General features: G+C 35.2%; 1 pseudogene; it reads left to right on the top strand.

Annotated features, from left to right (window-relative positions):
* Positions 1-3,055: 3,055 nt before the first annotated feature.
* LOC102746770 (spliceosome-associated protein CWC15 homolog pseudogene) lies at positions 3,056-3,860 on the top strand (annotated as a pseudogene).
* The last annotated feature ends 4,945 nt before the right edge of the window (positions 3,861-8,805 follow it).

The following is an 8,805-nucleotide window of genomic DNA, read 5'->3' as shown; positions in this document are numbered from 1 at the left end:
TTTTAAATTTCCTATGTGATAATGCTAACAATCTGGGTCCCATCTGAGTCTGGTTCTGAATGTGTTTTTTTCTTGAATATAGGCATGTCTTATAATTTTGTTGTTGTTGTTAAAACCCAGACATTTTGTACTGGGTAATAAGAACTGATGTATGTAGGTATTTAGCATAAAAATAAATATTAATTTGGCTAGGAGGTGGGTTGTGCTTAATATTTGCTAATGCTTTTGGGACCAGAAGCTTCAAATTCTTGTGTCTGTTTTTGTATCTCCTCTTGACCTTGGGATACCCTAATTACATTAACTCAGAAACAGTCTGTATCTTACAATTCTTCCAGCTATAATCCACTATTAGTCATAGTGGAGCCCTGCTGGTATGGTGGTGAGGTATGAGGAGGAAATTCATTTAATAATTTTATAATATAATTAATTATAATAATGATTAACAATTATAATAATTCTATAATAAATGAAATCTCAGTATTGCTGAGCCCAGGTATTAGGGCTGTGACTTGCATGAGAATTTCTCTAGTGGTGTAGCTTCTTTCACTTTGCTTCCTTTTCCCTTACCTGGTTGCAAGTTTCCCAATCTATTTTCTTGAAACCTTCACCTTTTTCATATAATAAGTATGCACAATTATAGTTTAAAAATATTTATTTGTTATGTACTTATATTATTACTTTTATTTTATTTTGGGATAATTGTAGATTCAAGCATTGTTGTAAGAAATAATACAGATAAATTGCCTTTACTCATTTCCCCCCCAATGGTATCAACTTACACAATTATATTACATTATTGCAACCAGGATATTGATACTGATATAGTCAAGATACAGTACATTGCCATCATCACAAGGATCCTTCATATTTTCTTTTATATCCATATTCACTTCCCTCTCAACCCTACCCTATTCATAATCCCTGGAAATAACTAATCTGTTCTTTATTTCTATAAATTTGTCATTTAAAAAATATTATATGGACATTATCAAGATGGTGAAATAGGTTATTCCTGACTCTTCTCCCCCTCTAAAGAGGAACAACTAACAACTATTCAAGACAAAATAACATTGAGAAAATTCTGGAACATAGGGGTGAGGTTAAGGCACCCTCCAAAAGACAGAGACCAGCATAGACTGCTTTAGAGGGTAAGAGAAGCAGTTACACATTGATTGTATTGCCCCTTCCCAGGACAGTGAAACATCATGTCAAGAGGTTCCTCCAGTGGGAAAAGAGAATGAAGAGGACACAACCTTCCTTGCCTGTCCAGCATTGGGGTCACTTTGTGGGAGCCCCTACTCTGGTCTAGCACTATAGGGATTGCAGAGAAATCTGTGGGGCTCAACCACTGAGAATCTGACTGTGACACACAAGGGGAAGTGGGGTTCAAACAATCAGCACGTGGGTCTTGGTAACCTGAGTTCATACCTGCAGTGCCCGATGTTATCTCAACTAGTTGTTTTGCTCATATGCAGAACCAAGTCAGGGGCACATTCTGATCAGGAAACTTAGCAGAGTCTAGATCTGTCTGATTTGGATTCTTAAATAAGGACTTAGAATGCAGTTTATTCATGCGTAGGCAAGAAGCTGAATCACAGATCCCACTTGCTGTAGAGAGTGTCTTCTGGTCCCATAGACCAAAAGGGCTGATAACAACTCCTGGAAGCTGGACTGCCCAGTAGTATTCCCACCAATATGTGGGCAGACAGAGCTAATTTCACTCAGAGGAAAGCCAGTACAGGGCATGATGAATTCTTGTGCTATGCCTAGGCAGGCAATCCACCATGGTAGATTAATTCATAACCAAGGATGAGGAAGGTAGCTCCTGGCCCTTCCCAAGTGGAGAATCTGTTTTGGAAATTGAGAGTGACCTAGAGTGGCCCCTCCCCCTCCCACTCAGGCAAAGGAGCTAAGACATAGCCTCACCCTCTGTGAAGAGTGTTTTCCAGCCCCAACTGATCAGAAGGCTGGCAAAAACTGCTGGAAGTTGTGTCTTCAAGCAGTGCTCAAACCTAGAGAAGGTTTCTAAACTGTCTACTCTGCAGAATGAAGAGGACACAACCTTCCTTGCCTGTCCAGCATTGGGGTCACTTTGTAGGAGCCCCTACTCTGATCTAGCACTATAGGGATTGCAGAGAAATCTGTGGGGCTCAACCACTGAGAATCTGACTGTAACATACAAGAGGAAGTGGGGTTCAAACAATCAGCACGTGGGTCTTGGTAACCTGAGTTCATACCTGCAGTGCCCAATGTTATCCCCACTACTTGTTTTTTCTCATATGCAGAACCAAGTCAGGGGCACATTCCGATCAGGGAACTTAGCAGTAATAGAGTAGACAGTTTAGAAAACAAAGTCAGTATCCTTCTTTGGCCAGAGTATTTCGGGTGTAGTCAGCTTGAGTTGAGACAACAAAGGGCTTTATCAGCATTAGAGCTTCTTATCTTACTGTGCCAAGGCAAGGATTCTAATTTGTAGTCCTTCTTATCACTGAATACAGCCTTCAGCCTGTCCAGCCAGGGACCCTACCCAGAGCACATGGGAAGCTGCATAGCCCATTCAACAGGCCTATAAACAGTGGCACTTTAACAGACAGCACAGCCCATGGCTTTCCCCATTTGCAGAGCAAAATTAGTAACCTCAGTTGACTAGGGAAATCAGACACACTCTGGCCTGATTTGCAGCCCCAAACAATGAATCATGTAAGCCCTGAGACACATCCTACCACCTGGCCAGGGCAGGGAAGCTATCTCATAGCCTCATCTATTACTGAATGTAGTACTCAGTCCCAACCATCTAGTAAGCCTGATCAGAGAATCTAGACAAACATGGAAGCCATCCTACAACCAACCTCACTAGTAGGGAAGCAAGCAGCCGTCCTATCTAATTGTTCTTAGTGAGTGATATAGCCCCAATCCTCATCCTCAGAGCTCAAACAAATGTCTCACTCAAATATAGATAATGATAGCTGGACCCAAATGCCCAAGGACATTATCAGCAGACACACCCAGAAATCCAAATTGAGCTGACTGAACAAAGCAAACCTATAAACTTTAGAAGAAGAGCCTGAGTAGAGACCTACCTTCTCATACAAAGATAAAATATAGACAAACTATTTAGGATACCCCTGAAGAAGCTTGGAACCATGACTGTAGGAGAGAGCTGGAAGAGAGCAAGTGAGTTGGTGCAAGAGAGAAATATAGAGATTGTCTAACATAAGAACATACCATCTTCTCTTTAGTGTCAAAGAAGTCTTGCTTAAACCAGATTCCTGCTGTCAACCTTGATGCAGATGATCCTCCAACAGATGAGGAAGATGAAAATGAAAATTTTGAAGAGGGGAGTGATGATGATGATTCTGTATCACCTCTTGCAGAACTAGAAAAAAATAAAAATGAGAGAGCTGAAGATCAGTCCAGGAAGGAACAAGAAGAGAAAGCTGAAGAAGAAAGAATACATATGGAAAACATTTTGAGTGGAAACCCTCTCAATCTCACTGGCCCATCACAGCCTCAGGCCAACTTTAAAGTTAAAAGAAAGTAGGATGATGATGTTTTTTTCAAGAACTGTGCAAATGGTGTAGATTATCAGAAGAAAGACAGGGGCCCCTAGGTGGCACAGTCAATTAGGCATCCAACTCTTGGTTTCAGCTCAGGTCATGATCTCAGGGTTGTGAGATCAAGCCCTGAGTTGGGCTGCTTGAGATTCTCTCTCTCTCTCCCTGCCCCTCCTGCTTGTGCTCTCTCACTCTCTCAAATAAATAAATATATTTTTAAAAAGAAAGAAGAATGACAAAAGATTTGTAAATGATACACTGTGATCTGAATTTCACAAAAAGTTCATGGAGAAATATATAAAATAATTGTTTTATGTGCTTAATTAAAGACCAAAAATGTAAAAAAAAGTTAAGAACAACAGAGAAAAGAGAGAATTACATACAAAGGAACATAAGACTATTGGATTTCCCAACAGAATCTTTTCAGACCAGGAAAGAGTGGAATGACATAATAAAAATATTGAAAGAAAATTACTGTCACCCAAGAGTTCTACACCTGGGGAAGCTGTCCTTGAGAAACAAAAGAAGGGATACATCTTCCTCATCCAAAAAAAAAAAAAAATCTGAGGGAGTATTACAACCAGACCTGCCTTATAAGAAGTCCTAAAGAGAGTTCTTTGAGTGGAAGTAAAAGAACACTAACACAAAAGCAAGGAGGTAGCACAAATCAAACTGGTAATGGTAAATATATAGATATAGTTAGATTCTGCAATATGGTAATAGAGTGCATAATTCACTTAAAACTCTAGTTTAAAAGTAAAAAAGAAAAAAAAACATAATTAAAACAGCCATAACTATAATAATTTATTGTTAGACAATACACAAAAAAACATACAAATTATAAAAGCAATAACCTAAAATATGAAGAATGAAGGTTTAAAGTTTACAAATTCTATTAAATTTAAGTTTTTATCAATAAAAATAGGATGTTATAAGCTTAAGATATTTTATGTAAGCTTCATGGTCACCAAAAGTAAAAATTCCGTAGTAAAATTAAAAACAACAATAACAACAAAAACATGATAAAGGAGTTAAAGAATACTGATACTAAAGACATTAAAACACAGACACAAAACCCAGCAGGATAAGAACAAGGAACAATGGATTTACAAAACAACCAAGAAACAATGAACAAAATGACAATAGTAAGTCTTTATCTATCAATAATTACTTTAAATATAAATGGATTAAATTCTGCTATTGAAAGGAAAAGAATGGCTTAATGGATTAAAAAAAAAATCCAACAATATGCTATTGACAAGAGACTCTCTTAGCCTTAAAGCACACATAGATTGAGAATAAAAGGATTGAAAAGAACATTCAAACAAATGGTAACAACTAAAACACCAAAAAAAAAAAAAAATCAGGGGTAGCTTTACCTATATCAGAGAAAATAGACTTTAACCAAAAATGGAAAAAAGGAACAAAGAAGGTCATGATAATAGGGTCAATATATCAAGAAAATATAACATTTGTAAATATTTTTTGCAACCAACATTGGAGCACCTAAATATATAGAGCAAAAACTAACAGCTAAAAGGAGAAATAGTATATGATAATAATTGGATACCTTAATACTGAACTCTCAGCAACAGATTAATCATTCAGACAGTCAATATGAAAACAGCAATTTGAAGAACACTATAGACCAAATTGACCTAAGAGATATATGTAGAATATTCTATCCAATAAGAGCAGAACTCATATTTTTTCTCAAGCTCACATGGAACATTTTTCTAGGATACACTATGTTAGGCCACAAAACAAATCAATAAATTCAAGAAGATTGAAATCATACCAAATATGTTCTCTGAACACAATCACATGAAACTAGAAATCAATATAGGAAACTTAAAAAAAAATTACAAACCCATGAAATTAAATAACACTCTCCTGAACAATCAATAAATCAAAGAAAACTCAAAGGGAAAATAAAAAGTTTCTTAAAAAAAAGAGAAGCACAATTTACCAGAACTTATGGGATAAAGCAAAAGTTTTAAGGGGAATGTTTGTAGCAATAAAAGCCTACAATAAAAGGCAAAAAGGTCTCAAATAAGCAATATTAACTCCATATCTTAAGGAACTACAAAAAAAAAAAAAAGAAAGAAAGAAACAAATTAATAGAAAAATGTTAACCAAATGTAGGAGTTGATTCTTTGACAAGATAAAATTGGCAAACCCTTATCTAAATCAACCAAGGGGGAGGAAGACCCAAATCAACACAACTATAAATGAAAAAGGACACATTACAACTAATACCACAGAAATTCAAAGGATCATAAGAGGCTATTATGAACAAATATACACCAATAAATTAGACAAGTGAGAAGAATTGGAAAAATTATTAGAAACCTACAACTTATCAAGAATGAATCAGGAAGAAGTAGAAAATCTAAATAGGCTAATTACTAGTACAGAGTCTGAATCAGTTAGCAAAAATCTCCCAGTGATGAAAAGCATGGGGCCAGATCGTTTCACTGGTGGATTTAATCAAATATTTAAGGAAGAATTAACAACAGTCTTTTTCAAACTCTTCCAAAAAAATTGAAGGGTAAGAAACTCTCTCATTTTACCAGGCTAACATTATCCTGAAAACTAAAACCCGAAGAGGATACTACCAGAGGAAAAAACTATAGGCCAATATTTTTGCTGAATATATATGCAACAATTCTCAATAAAATGCTAGCAAAACAAATTCAGCAACACAACAAGCAACACAAGATCATTCACTATGATTAAGTGGGATTTATCCTGAGGACGCAGGTGTGTGATAGATCACATTAATAGAATGACAGAGAAGAATCATATTATCATCTCAGTAAATACAAAAAAGCACTTGACAATATTCAGCATCTATTCATGACAAAAACTCATAACAAATTAGGCACAGAATGAACATATCAAACATAAAAAGGCCATGTAAGACAAACCCACAGCCAATAGCACTCGCAAAAGTAAAGGTTGAAAGCTTTTCCTTTAAGATCAGGAACAAGACAAGAGTTCCCTCTTTCATGACTCCCAGTCAAAATAGTACTAGAAATCCTAACTAGAGCAATTAGGCAAGAAAAATAAATAAAAGGTATGAGGATTGGAAAGGAAGAAGTAATATTGTCTTTATTTGCAGAAGACATAATTTTATATACAGAAAATCCAGAAGACTCAACCAAAAATCTGTTAGATCTAATCCACAAATTTAGTAAAATGCATGACTCAAAATCAATATACAAAAATTAGTAGTGTTTTTATACATAAAAAACTTTTTAAAAGAGAAATAAAGAAATTGATTACATTTAAAATAGCATCAAAACCAGTAAAATCTTAGGAATACATTTGTCTAAGGAGATGAAATATATCTGTACTCTGAAAACTTAGATTGATGAAAGAAATCAAAGAAGACACACATAAATGGAAAGTTATCCTGTGTTCATTGGAAAAATTAATATTGTTAAAATGTCAGTACTACCAAAAGCCATCTATAGATTCAAGATTCAAATGGCAAATTTTTACAGAAGTAGAAAAGACACTCCTAAAATATATATAGAACCACAAAGGATTTTGAATAGTCAAAGAAATCTTGAGAAAGAAGAAGAAAGCAAGAAGCATTACACTTCCTGATTTGAAGCTACACTATAAAGTTAGAAGCATCAAAACTATATGGTACTGGCATAAAAACAGACAAATAGACTAATGGAACAGAATTGAGAGCCTAAAATTAATCCAAGCATATAGGGTCAACTAATACTTAATAAGAATACACCAATGGAGCCAAGAATACTCAATGGAGAAAAAACAGTCTCTTTAATATATGGTGCTGGGATAATTGGATATTTGCATGTAAGTAAATGAAAGTGGGTCCATATTTTACCTCACTCATGAATGTTAACTCAAAATGGATTAAAGACTTAAATGCAAGACCTGAAAATGTGAAATTCTAGAAGATAGCATAGGAACACACTCTTTGACATGTGCTATGGTAGTGGTTTTTTTTTTTTTTTAGATGACACCTAAAGCACAAGCAACATAATAAAAATAAACAAGTGGGACTACATCAAATTAAAAAGTTTCTGCATAGCAAATGGAAGAATCAACAAAGTGAAAAAACAACCTAAAGAATTAGAAAAAAAAATTGCAAACCATATATCTGATAAGGGCTACTATCCAAAATATATAAAGAACTCAGCAAAAAACCCAAAAAAACCAAAAAAACCCACAAAAACCCCTCCAAATAACCCATTTAAAAATAGCTGATCTAAATAGACATTTCTCCAAAGAATATACAAAAGGCCAACAGGTATATGAAAAATGTTCAACATTACTAGTTATTAGGGAAATGAAAATTCAAACTACAGTGAAGTATAACCCCACACATTTTAGAATGGCCATCATCAAAAAATGAAGAGATAACAAATGCTGGCTGGATGTGGAGAAAAGGGAAACTGTCTGACTATTGGTGGGATTGTAAATTGGTACAGCCACTATGGAAAACAGTATGGAGGGTCATCAAAAAAAGAGAAAAAATAGAGGTAACATCTGATCCAGCAATTCCACTTTTGAGAATACATCCAAAGGAAAAAGGAACACTATCTTGAGATGATATATGCACCCCCATGCTCATCACAGAATTATTTATAAAATCCAAAACATGGAAACAACCTATTCATTCATTGATGGATGAATGGATAAAGAAGTTGTAGTATTTATAAAGAATGGGATATTATCCAGCCATAAAAAAATAGGAATTCCTACCATTTGTGACAATATGGATGAATCCTGGATGCATTATGCTAAGTGATATAAGACAGAGAAAGACAAATACTTTATTATCTCACTTATATGTGGAATCTAAAGACAAAAAAAATTAATAATCAAAGAAACCCACAAACTCACAGAAAAAGAGAAGGAAGGGAAAAATGAAAGGGGGGCGGGAATTGGAGGGGGAGATGAACCATGAGAGACTATGGACTCTGAGAAACAAACTGAGGGTTTGGGGGGGAGATGGGTTAGCCCGGTGATGGGTATTAAGGAGGGCATGTATTGCATGGAGGACTGGGTGTTATACAAAAACAATGAATCATGGAACACTACATCAAAAACTAATGATGTGCTGTATGGTGACTAACATAACATAATAAAATAAGATTTTAAAAAAAGGAAAAAAGAAAGCTGGATTTAAAAAAAGAAAGAAAAAGAGATCAAACCTGTGATTATTAGAGGTGAAAGGTGGGAGAAGAAAGAATTAAAGGAAGCCAGT

This window comes from Leptonychotes weddellii, unplaced genomic scaffold (genome assembly GCF_054177405.1).
Source record: "Leptonychotes weddellii isolate Sample4059 unplaced genomic scaffold, ASM5417740v2 HiC_scaffold_2009, whole genome shotgun sequence".
Taxonomy (NCBI): domain Eukaryota; kingdom Metazoa; phylum Chordata; class Mammalia; order Carnivora; family Phocidae; genus Leptonychotes; species Leptonychotes weddellii.
The sequence above is the reverse complement of the archived record's forward strand: the minus strand, read 5'-3'. Positions and strand labels throughout refer to the sequence as shown.